The sequence below is a fragment of the Moschus berezovskii genome, chromosome 5 (genome assembly GCF_049115385.1).
Source record: "Moschus berezovskii isolate FMDL1 chromosome 5, NW_MosBer_1.0, whole genome shotgun sequence".
NCBI classification, from domain to species: Eukaryota; Metazoa; Chordata; class Mammalia; order Artiodactyla; family Moschidae; genus Moschus; species Moschus berezovskii.
In genome coordinates this window covers 23,272,284-23,287,336 of record NC_142464.1, presented here as the reverse complement: position 1 = coordinate 23,287,336, position 15,053 = coordinate 23,272,284, and the positions used below count along the sequence as shown (strand labels likewise).

The 15,053-nt window shown below is 42.8% G+C and overlaps 1 long non-coding RNA gene and 1 other non-coding gene across 3 annotated transcripts in view; one reads left to right on the top strand and one right to left on the bottom strand.

Annotated features, from left to right (window-relative positions):
• The window catches only part of LOC129562195 (uncharacterized), a 126,422-nt gene that overhangs the window by 998 nt on the left and 110,371 nt on the right, over positions 1 to 15,053 (top strand). The window lies entirely within an intron of this gene.
• LOC129562260 (U6 spliceosomal RNA) lies at positions 11,040 to 11,143 on the bottom strand. The gene has a single exon (XR_008687174.1). It is a non-coding gene; the product is annotated as a U6 spliceosomal RNA (small nuclear RNA).

The window sequence follows — 15,053 nt, the reverse complement described above, 5'->3', positions numbered from 1 at the left end:
CAGTCGCCACCCCCTACCCCCGCCCCCGCTCTGGCCCCAGGCTAACTCGCTCTCTTCCTGCCCCGCCACTTCCCCTCCCCATTCTTGTTACTTCTTCTAACTCGCCTTTTATTTTTCTAAGCCTGCCTTGCCATGGCCTTTCCTCCTCCTCTGCCTATGAATTCCCTCCTTCCCACTCTCTTTTTGAAATATTTATTTATTTGTTTGGCTACCCTGGGTCTTGGTTGTGGCAGGCAGGATTTGGGCCGGTTGCATTGAGAGCAGGGAGTCTTAGCCACCAGAGCACCAGGGAAGACCTCCTTTCTTTTTTTGTTTCTTCTCTTTCCTCCCTCCCTTCTTTCCTTTCTCCCTGTATTTGTACACATTCAAAGATAGGCACTCACTGGAGATAACAGGACTTTGGTCTCCTTTCTCCTTTTGAGTAAGTTCCGATACCAAAATCTACTTAACAAGACTAACAAGTCACATGCCCAAAGGATAAATCACAGGAACTCAGCCTGTTATTTGTTGGGAGGGATAATATATACCCCTGTTTCAAACACCTGCTTTAGAGGTAACTGCACTTGTAGTTTCTCTGAAACGGTACAGATGACAAAACATTCACTTGATTTATCGGGTTCAGGCATCATAACAACGCTGACTGAGGTAAGCCTGAAAGTTACCACCTTATTTAACTTATGGGAACAGTCATTACAGGTCTACCTGATGGTGAACCTGAATTCATTCCTAGGTTTCTTGACTTCCTTTAGGATTCTCTTCTCTCACTGATCAAATTTAAAGTTAAATATGTGGACAGAAGGAAACCTAATTAACTATAACATTAAATCATAAACTATTTGACGAAGTAGAGATCATCTGATTTATCCCCTGTGTTTTGTAGATAAGGACACCTAGGTACAGGAAAGGTAAAGTCTTATTATTCAAGGTCACACAACTGCTTAGCCATAGAGTTTAGATGAGATCATTTCATTCTTTGTGTTTCGAAAGACAGCAGAGAAAGCCTATTTTACCAGTAAGAACATGCTTGATAAATGTTTGTAACTGACCTTTCTCTTGAATGAAGTTATTAATTAATATTAATGTCCTGCATGATTAGTGGAATTATTTCATTGCCTAAGATAGGTTGAGAAATGGAGTTCTGTGAGGAAAAACGTGTTAAGAATTCTAGGTGTTATCAATGAAGGGGAGAAGACACTTAGGAAACTTGCAAGAAATCCCAGTCATGTAATCTTGGTCTTGTTCCACACTTGAAAGTATATTGCCAAGTGTACATCTGCTCTCAGACTGGCTAGTGAAGCCACATACAGGCATGTTCCCTCCATAAACCTCCAGTTATTTCCAGTGCTTTAAAGTATGTTCTTTAAATAAATAATCCTGGTCTTGAGTTCTTTTTTATTATTTATTTTGGCTGCCCTGCTGTAATGTGGGGGTCTTAGTTCCCCAACCAGGGATTAAACATATGCACCCTGCAGTGGAAGCTTGGAGTCTTAACCACTGGACCGCCAGGGAAGTCCCTAGGGTCTTGGGTTCTTGAACTAGTTCTTGCATAAACTAGCTGGGTTTCCTGACCTTGTGGAGGCCATATTTCTTTAAAATGTTCAAATTTCGTATTAAAGAAAAAATCCTCAATCATTCTCTAACTAAAAGCATCACAAGGAGAACTAAAAAAAGATCATGATTGTGAAATGTGTGTCAGGATAATTGTTAAGGTCTCGATGCTCTTGTATTCTTCGTTTTTTATTTTCTGTTTGTTTTTTATTAACTGGAACTTTCGGCAGGTCTGGCTACTCCTTTCTTCTTGAAACTCTTCATTTTTTGATTTCTTGACATGACCACATTCCTGATTTTCTTCTCTCGCTCAACATTCTCAACATTTAAATGTTGGTATCTCTGTGGATAGGGTCCTAGGCTTTCTCTTTGCTCTGCACTCTTTCCTCAGGTAATCCAGAAATGATTCCCTTGGATTTAAAAACCATCAAATACCAAAATTACATCTTCACTCAGATTTCTCTCAGTCCCAGATTCTCATCTCCTCTTTCTTTCTTCCTTCCTGCCTCTCTCTTTCTTGTTCTTTTACCACCAAGTCCCACCCCACTTACTTTCTTGACATCTCCATTTTGAGGTCTCTTAGACACCTCTGACCAAGTTGTCTGGACCAAGATGAATCCAAGATGGAAGCTTTGAACCCATCCCCAAAACTATGACCTTCAGTAAAGCCCCATCACTAAGCATTTGTTCATTCATTCTCAATATATCAAATACTATGTGCCACTGAATGTTTCAGTTGCTGGAGAGAAACAGTGAACCAGACTGAACATGTCTGCCTTCAGTGCCTGCTACTGCAGATCTGCAGTGCCCATCCAGTACAAAGCCACCAGCCACAGGCGATTATTATGGACTTGAACTGTGGCTAGTCTGACTTGAGATGTGTTGTCGGTATAAAAGACACACCATATTTTGAAGACTCAGTATAAAAAGAGTAGTAAAATCTCTCATTATTTCTGATCTTGCTTGTTTATTGAAATAATATTTTGGATTTATGGGATTAAGTAAAATATATCATGAAAATATATAGTGGTTAAGACTCAGTGCTTCCATCACAGGGGGCATGGGTTCTATTGTAGATTGGGGAATTAAGATCCTATGGTGCATGGCCACATATATATATATAATATATATAATTTAAACCAAACATATATAATTTCACATCTTTTTAATGTGACTATTAGCAAATTAAAAATTTTAAATTACCTATGTGCTTTGCATTACTTTTATTTTTTTTTATTTTTTAAAAATTGAAGTATAGTTGATTTACAATGGTGTGTTATTTTCAGTTGTACAGAAAAGTGATTCAGTGATATGTATATATATGCTTTATATATAAACATATTCTTTTTGAGATTATTTTCCCTTACAGGTTATTACAAAATATCGACTGTAGTTCCCTGTGCCCAGTTGGTCCTTGCTTGTTATCTATTTTATATATATGTTGTTGTTGCCAAGTCATGTCCGACTCTTTGCAACCTTGTGGACTGTAGCCCATCAGGCTCCTCTGTCCATGGAATTTCCCAGGCAAGAGTATTGCAGTGGGTTGCCATTTCCTTCTCCAAATTTATATATACAGTAATGTATATAGGTTAATCCCAGACTCCTAATTTATCCCTCTTCTCCCTTTCCACTTTGATAACCATAAGTCTTTTTTTTTTTCTGTCTGTGGGCCTGCCTATTTCTGTTTTATATACAAGTTCATTTGTATCTTTTTTTTTCTTTTTGCCATATAAGCAACATCATATGATATTTGTCTTTCTCTCTTTGGCTTACTTCACTATGACAATCTCTAGGTTCATCCATGTTGCTGCGAATGACATTATTCCATTCATTTCTATGGCTGAGTTATATTCCATTGTATATATGAACTGTACCTTCTGTATCCATTCATTGGTCAGGGGCATTTAGGAGCTTCCTTGTCTTGATTATTGTAAATAGTGCTGCTGTAAACATTAGAGTGCATATATCCCTTTATGGTATATGCCCTGGGGCGGGATTGCTGGATAAAGCATTGCTTTTCACCTGGACAGCATTATTCTTCCTGGACTCAGTTCAGTTCAGTCACTCAGTCATGTCCAACTCTTTGTGACCCCATGAACTGCAGCACGCCAGGCCTCCCTGTCCATCACCAACTCCCGGAGTTCACCCAAACCCATGTCCATCAAGTTGGTGATGCCATCCAACCATCTCATCCTCTGTCATCCCCTTCTCCTCCTGCTCCCAATCCCTCCCAGCATCAGGGTCTTTTCCAGTGAGTCAACTCTTCACATGACGTGGCCAAAGTATTAGAGTTTCAGCTTTAGCATCAGTCCTTCCAGTGAACACCCAGGATTGATCTCCTTTAGAATGGACTGGTTGGATCTCCTTGCAGTCCAAGGGACTCTCAAGAGTCTTCTCCAGCACCACAGTTCAAAAGCATCAATTCTTCGGCGATCAGCTTTCTTCACAGTCCAACTCTCACATGCATACATGACCACGGGAAAAACCATAGCCTTGACTAGACGGACCTTGGTTGGCAAAGTAACGTCTCTGCTTTTTAATATACTATCTAGATTGGTCAAAACTTTCCTTCCAAGGAGTAAGCGTCTTTTAATTTCATGGCTGCAATCAGCATCCGCAGTGATTTTGGAGCCCCAAAAAATAAAGTCTGACACTGTTTCCACTGTTATTCCATCTATTTCCCATGAAGTGATGGGACCAGATGCCATGATCTTCGTTTTCTGAATGTTGAGCTTCAAGCCAACCTTTTCACTCTCCTCTTTCACTTTCATCAAGAGGTTTTTGAGTTCCTCTTCACTTTCTGCCATAAGGGTGGTGTCATCTGCATATCTGAGGTTATTGATATTTCTCCCGGCAAACTTGATTCCAGCTGGTGCTTCTTCCAGCCCAGCGTTCTTCATGATGTACTCTGCATATAAGTTAAATAAGCAGGGTGACAATATACAGCCTTGATGTACTCCTTTTCCTATTTGGAACCAGTCTGTTGTTCCATGTCCAGTTCTAACTGTTGCTTCCTGACCTGCATACAGGCTTCTCAAGAGGTAGGTCAGGTGGTCTGGTATTCCCATCTCTTTCAGAATGTTCCACAGTTTATTGTGATCCACACAGTCAAAGGCTTTGGCATAGTCAATAAAACAGAAATACATGTTTTTCTGGCACTCTCTTGCTTTTTCAATGATCCATTGGATGTTGACAATTTTTTTCTGGTTCCTCTGCCTTTTCTAAAACCAGCTTGAACATCTGGAAGTAAACGTATTGCTGAAGCCTGGCTTGGAGGATTTTGAGCATTACTTTACTAGCATGAGAGATGAGTGCAATTGTGTGGTAGTTTGACCATTCTTTGGCATTGCCTTTCTTTGGAATTGGAATGAAAACTGACCTTTTCCAGTCCTGTGGCCACTGCTGAGTTTTCAAATTTGCTGGCATATTGAACGCAGCACTTTCACAGCATCATCTTTTAGGATTTGAAATAGCGCAACTGGAATTCTATCACTTCCACTAGCTTTGTTCGTAGTGATGCTTTCTAAGGCCCACTTGACTTCACATTCCGGGATGTCTGGCTCTAGGTGAGTGATCACACCATTGTGATTATCTTGGTCGTGAAGATCTTTTTTGTACAGTTCTTCTGTGTATTCTTGCCACCTCTTCTTCATATCTTCTGCTTCTTTTAGGTCCATACCGTTTCTGTCCTTTATCGAGCCCATCTTTGCATGAAATGTTCCCTTGGTATCTCCTATTTTATTGAAGAGATCTCTAGTCCTTCCCATTCTGTTGTTTTCCTCTATTTCTTTGCATTGATCACTGAGGAAGGTTTTTTTAATCTCTCCTTGCTATTCTTTGGAACTCTGAATTCAGATGGGAATATCTTTCCTTTTCTCCTTTGCTGGACTCAGTAAGAAAGTAAACAAATCAAGATAATGACTTAAGAAGCTTTACTTGTGGTAAATGCTTTGAAGGAAATAAACTGAAGGAAATGATCCTAAGCCAGAAGACTAGGAGTCCAGGATAATCTTATCTTTTTCTCAACTCTGTCCTCCTGTTGAATTATTTTTAAGTCCTGCTGCTTCCATTTTAAAATATACCTTTAAATCTATGTGCTATCACCTGAACTACTACCACCCTGTGTAAGCCTTCTGTATTTTGCCAACCCTCTGTAAATACACTCTATTAACTCATTTCCTTGCTTCCCCTTCCAACCCTATGCAGTGTCCCTTCCCTCCTTAAAACCCTCAGGGACTTCCAGCTTTCTTCTCCAGGCTCATTTTCAACACCTTCCATCCCACCCCCACCGCCCAGCACACACACACCACATCTATCTCCCTTGTCTTTAATCACTTCATGTACTATATTTGCTTTAGTTTCAGTTTATATTCCATAGTCTCTCTGTTTCAAACAGTTCTTAATGAATATAAAAAGCTAATGTCTCTCCTGTTCCTCTGTCTTTATTCCCTCTTTGTTGGGTCTTTGTCTGTTTTATTCATCAATGTACCCCAGCGCTAGCCCAACTCTTGGCATATGGTGGTGGTGGTTTGGTTGGTAAGTAGTGTCTGATTCTTGAGACTCCATAGACTGTAGCCTGCCAGGTTCCTCTGTCTATGGGATTCTCCAGGCAAGAATACTGAAGTGGGTTGCCTTTTCCTTCTCCAGGGGATATTCCCCACCCAAGGATCAAACCCAGGTCTCCTGCAATGCAGGCAGATTCTTTACCAACTGAACTTCGAGGGTGTATGGCAGACTGATAAATGTTTGTTGACATACTGAAAGGAAAACCCATTTAAAGACCTACTAATCTTGTTTTAAAGATTTTAAAGTTCTTACCATCACTTAGCTCTTGTGTGTTGACTGCCAGCTTACCTCTTAACCATTTTTTTAGGAGAGAAATACTTAGACTCATTGTCTTTAATGGGAAAGCAAGTTAACATAAAACACCATTTTCCCAAATTGTTTAATGTATTTCACACTGTGGGATATATAATATTAACTAGGTACTACAAATGGTCTTTAAATAAAAGACACATAATGGCACCAAAATAAAGATGGATAAAGTCAACAGATTGCCCTATGTGATACTTTGTCAAATAACAGACGTATTTTTGATATATTTTCTCCTGTGCTTCTCCATCCTAGGACTGTTTGGTTAGGGGTGGGTGCAGAAGTGCCTTCCTCCCCACAGATTGACGTTCATTCAGCTTGGGTCCTGACCCTATTGATTGGCTCACCCTGCTGAGTGGATTCTGACCCAAACATCACTGATTTCTCAACCACCTAAGCTGGATCAAACAAACCACACTGGTACATACATGACTGAAATGAGAAAGCACAGCCCATACTGTGGACTTAATGAATTCCACTCAGTAGTTTGCTGAGAAGAGTTTGAACAGCAGGTTTTAATGTTTTGTTCAGTGAGAAACATGCAAAGGTGAGTGCAGTTTATGTCCCCAGCAACAGAGGTTCTCCAGCTGTTGCCGGACCCAAGTTTGTGTGTCCGATGCACAGCGAGGCCAAACAAACTGAAATGTCAGAGTTTGGAACAGAGAAAGATTTACAGCAGAGCCAAACAAGGAGAACGGGTCCTCAAAAACCTTGAAGTCGCTGATGCTTTTCAGGGAAGGGTTTTTAATAGACAAAATTTGGCGTTAGGGCTGCAGGGTATATGACTTTCTAATGACTGGTTAGTGGTGAGGTAACAGGAATCTTATGCTTAACCTGAAGTCACCGTCTTCCACCAAGGGGAGGAAGAGGCTTAGTTCTTGCAGAAGAACTCAGAGATATATTGTTATGGGTATTCCCTGAGAAGGAATCAGGACCCGAACCCACTGGGTTTCTTGACTTCTTGTTGTTCAGTCGCTAAGTCAGGTCTGACTCTCTGCGATCCCTCGGACTGCAGCATGCCAGGCTTCTCTGTCCTTCACCTTCTCCTGGAGTTTGCTCAGTCTCTTGTCCATTGAGTCAGTGATGCTATCCAACCATGACATTCTCTGTTGCCCCCTTCCCCTCTTGCCCTTAACCTTTCCCAGCATCAGGGTTTTTTTCCAGTGAGTTAGCTCTTTGCATCAGGTGGCCAAAGTATTGGAGCTTCAGCTTCGGCATCAGTCCTTCCAGTGAATATTCAGGGTTGATTTCCTTTAGGATTGACTGGTTTGATCTCCTTGCTTGAGTGCTCTTCCCTGTTTCTCCATTCCTTTCCTCCCCTGGTTCAGTTCAGTTCAGTTCAGTTCAGTTGCTCAGTCATGTCCGACTCTTTGAGACTGCATGAATCACAGCACGCCAGGCCTCCCTGTCCATCACCAACTCCCGGAGTTCACTCAAACTCATGTCCATCGAGTCGGTGATGCCATCCAGCCATCTCATCCTCTGTCGTCCCCTTCTCCTCCTGCCCCCAATCCCTCCCAGCATCAGTCTTTTCCAGTGAGTCAACTCTTTGCATGATGTGGCCAAAATATTGGAGTTTCAACTTCAACAACAGTCCTTCCAATGAACACCCAGGATTGATCTCTTCTAGAATGGACTGGTTGGATCTCCTTGCAGTCCAAGGGACTCGCAAGAGTCGTCTCCAACACCACAGTTGAAAAGCATCAATTTTTCGGCGCTCAGCTTGCTTCACAGTCTAACTCTGAATCCATACATGATCACTGGAAAAACCATAGCCTTGACTAGATGGACCTTTGTTGGCAAAATAATGTCTCTGCTTTTTAACATGCTATCTAAGTTGGTCATAACTGTCCTTCCAAGAAGGAAGCGTCTTTTAATTTCATGGCTGCAATCAGCATCTGTAGTGATTTTGGAGCCCCCAAAAATAAAGTCAGCCACTGTTTCCACTGTTTCCCCATCTATTTCCTATGAAGTGATGGGACCAGATGCCATGATCTTCGTTTTCTGAATGTTGAGCTTCAAGCCAACCTTTTCACTCTCCTCTTTCACTTTCATCAAGAGGCTTTTGAGTTCCTCTTCACTTTCTGCCATAAGGGTGGTGTCATCTGCATATCTGAGGTTATTGATATTTCTTCGGCAATCTTGATTCCAGCTTGTGCTTCTTCCAGCCTAGAATTTCTCATGATGTACTCTGCGTAGAAGTTAAATAAGTAAGGTGACAATATACAGCCTTGATGTACTCCTTTTCCTATTTGGAACCAGTCTGTTGTTCCATGTCCAGTTCTAACTGTTGCTTCCTGACCTGCATACAGGTTTCTCAAGAGGTAGGTCAGGTGGTCTGGTATTCCCATCTCTTTCAGAATTTTCCACAGTTTATTGTGATCCACACAGTGAAAAGCTTTGGCATAGTCAATAAAGCAGAAATAGATATTTTTCTGGCACTCTCTTGCTTTTTTGATGATCCACTGGATGTTGGCAATTTGATCTCTGGTTCCTCTGCCTTTTCTAAAACCAGTTTGAACATCTGGAAGTTCACGGTTCACGTATTGCTGAAGCCTGGCTTGGAGAATTTTAAGCATGACTTTACTAGCGTGTGAGATGAGTGCAATTGTGCAGCAGTTTGAGCATTCTTTGGCATTGCCTTTCTTTGGGATTGGAATGAAAACTGACCTTTTCCAGTCCTGTGGCCACTGCTGAGTTTTCAAATTTGCTGGCATATTGAGTGCAGCACTTTCACAGCATCATCTTTCAGGATTTGAAATAGCTCAACCGGAATTCCATCACCTCCACTAGCTTTGTTCATAGTGATGTTTTCTAAGGCCCACTTATCTTCACATTCCAGGATGTCTGGCTCTAGGTGAGTGATCACACCATCGTGATTATCTTGGTCATGAAGATCTTTTTTGTACAGTTCTTCTGTGTATTCTTGCCACCTCTTCTTCATATCTTCTGCTTCTGTTAGGTCCATACCAATTCTGTCCTTTATCGAGCCCATCTTTGCATGAAATGTTCCCTTGGTATCTCCTATTTTATTGAAGAGATCTCTAGTTTTCCCATTCTGTTGTTTCCCTCTATTTCTTTGCATTGATCACTGAGGAAGACTTTTTTATCTCTCCTTGCTATTCTTTGGAACTCTGCATTCAGATGCTTATATCTTTCCTTTTCTCCTTTGCTTTTCGCTTCTCTTCTTTTCACAGATATTTGTAAGGCCTCCTCAGACAGCCATTTTGATTTTTTGCATTTCTTTTCCATGGGGATTGTCTCAATCCCTGTCTTCTGTACAGTGTCACAAACCTCCATCCATAGTTCATCAGGCATTCTATCAGATCTAGTCACTTACATCTATTTCTCACTTCCACTGTATAATCATAAGGGATTTGATTTAGGTCATATCTGAATGGTCTAGTGGTTTTCCCTACTTTTTCAATTTCAGTCTGAAATTGGCAATAGGGAGTTCGTGATCTGAGTCACAGTCAGCTGCTGGTCTGTTTTTGTTGACTGTATAGAGCTTCTCCATCTTTGGCTGCAAGGACTATAATCAATCTGATTTCGGTGTTGACCATCTGGTGATGTCCATGTGTACAGTATTCTCTTGTAATCTGCTCTTTGGAGCTCAGGGCAGGTCAAGGAGGCTGAATGAACTCTATTTCCTACCAACAAAAATCTGCCTGCAAGACAGAAGTCTTGGGCTTGACCCCTTGTTTGGGAAGATCGCCTGGAGAAGGAAATGGCAACCCACTCCAGTATTCTTGCCTGAAGAATTCCATAGACAGTGGAGCCTTGTGGGCTACAGTCAGTGGGGTTGCAAAGAGTTGGACACAACTGAATGGCTAAATAGCAACAACACCCATGCCATTCTACAGGAGAATGGGACATGAAAGAACAGTCACATTCTAGGTCAAATCCTTGTCCCAGGCAAATCCTTGGGACAGGCCACCAAGTGAGGGTTCTTGGCTTCATGCAGGAAAGAATTCAAGGGTGAGCCACAGTGAAGGGAAAGTGAGTTTATCTAAATCCACATCATATAGACAAAATGTAGTCTGTGTCAGATGCTGAAGATGAAGCTCAGATACTTTGGCCACCTGGTCAAAACCCGAGACCCTGATGCTGGGAAAGACTGGAGAAGGGGGTGACAGAGGATGAGATGGTTGGACGGCATCTCTGACTCAATGGACATGAGTTTGAGCAAACTCAGGGTGAAAGTGACGGACAGGGAAGCCTGGCATGCTGGAGTCCACAGGGCGGCAAAGAATTGGACATGACTTAGGGACTGAACAACAACAAAAATAGTCTGTTTCAGAAGGTGAGAGTGGCCCCGGGGTATGGGGTCATTTAGTTTTTATGGGCTGGGTAATTTTATATGCTAACAAAAAGAGGAATATCTGTTATGCTATTTTGTTATGCTAATAGTTATGCTAACTATTTTGAAAAAAGGGCAGGAATCTCCAAGAATTGGGCCACCACCTACTTTTTGACCTTTTATAGTCAGCCTGGGAACTGTCATTCAGCATATGCTAATATTACAATGAGAGTATAGTGAAGTTCAAAGTCTACTGGAAGTGGAATCTTCTGCCATCTTGGGCCTAATTGGTTGTAACCAGTTCCCCCCCCACCTTAATAAAAATATGGAATGCTTCATGAATACTCATTCATCCTTGCTCAGGGACCATACTAATCTTCTCTGTATCATTCCAATTTTAGTAAATGTGTGGCCAAAGTGAGCGTTTTCTTTCCTTTCAGGTAATCATATGATTTTTATTATTTGATTTATTAATAGTGGCAGATTACACCAATAGTTTTCTAATACTGGCCCATCCTTGCATTCTTTTTCCCCTCTTTTAACTTTTATTTTATGTTGGAATATAGCTGATTAATACTGTTGCCATGGTTTCAGGTGCACAGCAAAGTGGCACAGCTATACATGTTAGGCGCAGCACACTGACTGGAACTGCCCACCCTGGCCAGGCCCTTCAGTAACCATTCACATGAGTTGTTTTACGACAGGAGATCCTGGTAAGGAACATGGAACTAATAAGCCACCACCCACCAGAAGAGTTTGGGAAAGGTCAAAAGGAGACACCGCGTGTCCGTCCACTTCCCAGAATCCCTCTTGCCAGCATCCATCTTGGCTGAGTGATGCGTGCGCCACCAGGAAAGACTCTGAATTAAAATGATTGGCCAAAGACCACCTGGAAACTAATCCCATCACCATAAAACCTGAGACTGCGAGCCACGTGGCAGAGCAGTTCTCCTGGGTTCCCTTACCCTACTGCTCTCCACCTGGGTGCCTTTCCCAATAAAGTCTCTTGTTTTGTCAGCACGTGTCTCCTCAATTCTCTTCTGAGTGTTAGACAAGAGCTCAGTTTCAGGCCCTGGAAGGGGTCCCCCTTCCTGCAACATACATTTATACATGTATGTATCCATTCTTCCCCAAACTCTCTTCCCATTCAAGTTACTACATAATATTGAGCAAAGTTCCCTGTGGTGGGCACATTTTGTAACCAGTGTTTGTGGTATCCTCAAAGGCTATTCTTTTAAAGGTTCTGCCCTTGGGACTTGCCTCATAGTCCATTGGTTTAGACACTGTGCTTCCAATGGAGTCAAGGGTTCCATCCCTAGTTGGGGAAGTTCTGCATGAAGTGCTTAGTCAAATAAATAAATACATAATGGGGGACTTCCTTGGTGGTCCAGTGGTTAAGACCCCACCCCTCCAAAGCAGGGGCCATGAGTTTGATCCATGGTTGGGGAACTAAGATTACACATGTCTGGTGGCACAACAACAAAAAGTTGTCCCCTCCCCCTTGCCTCTTGTCTCAATTCAATCTGTGGTACTTCATTATTACAGCCTGAACAAAGTAGTATACCATAATCATTTTGTTTTTCATGTGCGAAAACTGAAAAGCAAAGATATTAAGTAACTTCTCCAGTTAATAACTGAGAGAGTCAGGACTTGAACTTTGGTAGACTGATTCCGAAACTTTTCCTTCTACTCACTGTGCTGTGCTCTCTGTGCAGATAAATTGATAGAGGGTAACTGGATAGATAGAGTGCAGAAAACTCCTTCTTACTCCACCTGGATCATATGCAACTAAGACGATATTGGAAAGCATTTTCCAAGGACATAATCCAGGCAAGGTCTTGATGTTTTCCTCTGTAGAAGCTGGCAGAGGTTGGGGGCAAGTAAGGCATCCCCAGGTCAGCAGCTGATGGTCGGGAGAGATGGGCTGAGTACCGCAGGATGTTTATAGAATGAAGATAGAGCTAGACTCTAGCTCCATCTATTGTTCTACAATCCTGCTGTTCCTGGTACTTTTTGCAGAAGTACCTCTTTTTTGCCTCTCTTGACAGCTGCACATCAATTAATACTACAAGAAAAAAAAAAGGCTTCCCTGGTGGTACAGTGGATAGGAATCCTCTTGCCAATGCAGGGAACACGGGTTCAATCCCTGGTCTCAGGCGACAGAGCAACTAAGTCCTGGAGCCGCTACTACTGAGCCTGTGTGCCACAACCACTGAAGCCCAAGCTCCTAGATCTTATTCTCCACCACTAAAGAAGCCACTGCAAGGAGAACCCATGCACCGTAGCTAGAGAGTAGCCCTTGCTCTCTGCAACTAGAGAAAGCCCACCTGCAGCAACTAAGATCCAGCACAACCAAAAATAAAACAAATAAATCATTTTTAAAAAACCCAAAACAAAAATAAAAAAGCTCATATATGAAGAAACACACCTAAAGACCACAAATGTAGGTAACCTAAATGTTGGATCTGTATTACAGTGTCAAGTAGGGAATGCATTCTGTGAGCTGTGAGATTTCTCCTGTGTCCTCTGCTGGCTGAGGTCATGAAAAGCACCATCTCTAGAAACTGAATTATTTTGCAGGGGAAAGGAAGATCTGTTTCTCAGTGTACACTGCAGGGTAACACGGGACAAGTTTGTCTACTGAAAGGAATCCCTCAGGAAGTTTGTTTAAAGTACAGATTCCCAAACCCCACCCTATTGCAGCATGGGACTCTGGGAACTTGTATTTTAAATGAACGTCATAGATTCTTATCAGGCAAGTGTGAGGAACATTTCAATAGGAGAGAGGCTAGAGCCACAGGGCCATTTCAACATGGCTGTTATTCCTAGTCTGATATCTCATCATCTCTTGCCTGAATTATACCAGCAGCCTCTTAATTACTGCTCCAGGGTTCCTCATGGGTCCCTCCCAGCACCTCATCCTCAGAGCAGCCAAAGAGACACGTTTAGCATGAGAGCTGGGTCATTCCACGTCCCCACAAATACTTCGTGATTTCACATTCATCTTCGGAACACAATCCACAGTCCCAAGCAAGGGCTGCTAGCCCCGTGTCCCACAGCCTTGTTTCTTGCTTGTTCCCTCTTTTCAGCTCATCTCCAGGAACACTGGCCCTGCCTGGAGCTGCTGTCGTGATGTGCACCCTACCCTCATCTCTGCAACTCCACGCAGACCCCAGCTTCAACTGTGCTCCAGACTGGTGTCTTCAACCTCCATCAATCTCGCTGCTCCCCACTTAGGAAGCCAGCGCGGCTGCGAGTCAGCCTATCTTTCCAGTATTTTCACAGCATCTCATCCTTTCGCTTTGTAGCACTCGTCATGATTGTAATTAATAAATTAGCTGTGTTTAAAGCCTAGTTCTTCCTCTCAAGAATTAAAGGTCCATGGGCCAGAGACAGGGTCTGACTTTTCCCCCACCGTATCCCTCGTGTTTTGTCCAGAGCCTGGCATATAATAGGTACTCAAAAATATTCTAAGAGTAAATGTAAATTTTGGAGAAGGAAATGCAATTCACTCTAGTACTATTGCCTGGAAAATCCCATGGACAGAGGAGCCTGGTACGCTACAGTCCATGGGGTCGCAAAGAGTCGGACACGACTGAGTGACTTCACTTCACTTCAAATGTAAATTTAGGGACTTCCCTGGGAAGGGAACACATTGGCATGCTGCAACTACTGAAGCCCACATGCCCATGAACCGCAGTGAAGAGTAGCCCCTGCTTGTCACAATTAGAGAAAGCCCACATGCAACAACAAAGACCAGTGCATCCAAAAAACAAAAAGTCCCCAGGGGAGATGGGAGTGCCGGGGCCCCAGGCCAGCCACCAGCAAGCAGCCCCCAGAAACTGGCAGGCCTGAGGAGCCAAGTGGCTGCCAAGGACTTGGTCAGCGAGATTCCTTTCTTCCCCACTTGCTGCTGCGATTGAGGGATGTGGAGATGCAGGCCGGGCAGCCAAGGTTATGTAATATATATGTTTTATTTTTTAAAATGGCAGTAAATTGGTGTCTAGTTTGAAACTATAAACTTGAAAAAAAAATATGCTGAGGTTTTCTTGACATTCAGCTTTGGTTGCTTGAAATTCCTCCCCAGTCCAGGTTCGCCTGATGGGAAGATTCGCGGTGGGTTTTGTAGTGGGGGCAGCTGCTGCTGCAAGAGCCAGAGTCATGCCTCCTCCACTGCGCAGAGGAAAGTGCCTGGAGGGGCTTTCTGGATATGGGACTGCAGGCGTCAGGGAGGGTCTTTGGTCAGAGTACCTGGGAAAGTGGAGGGATTCTTGTCCTGGAGATTTGGGGTTCAAAGTGAAGAGAGCAGGGGGAGGGAGAGAGAGGAGGGTCA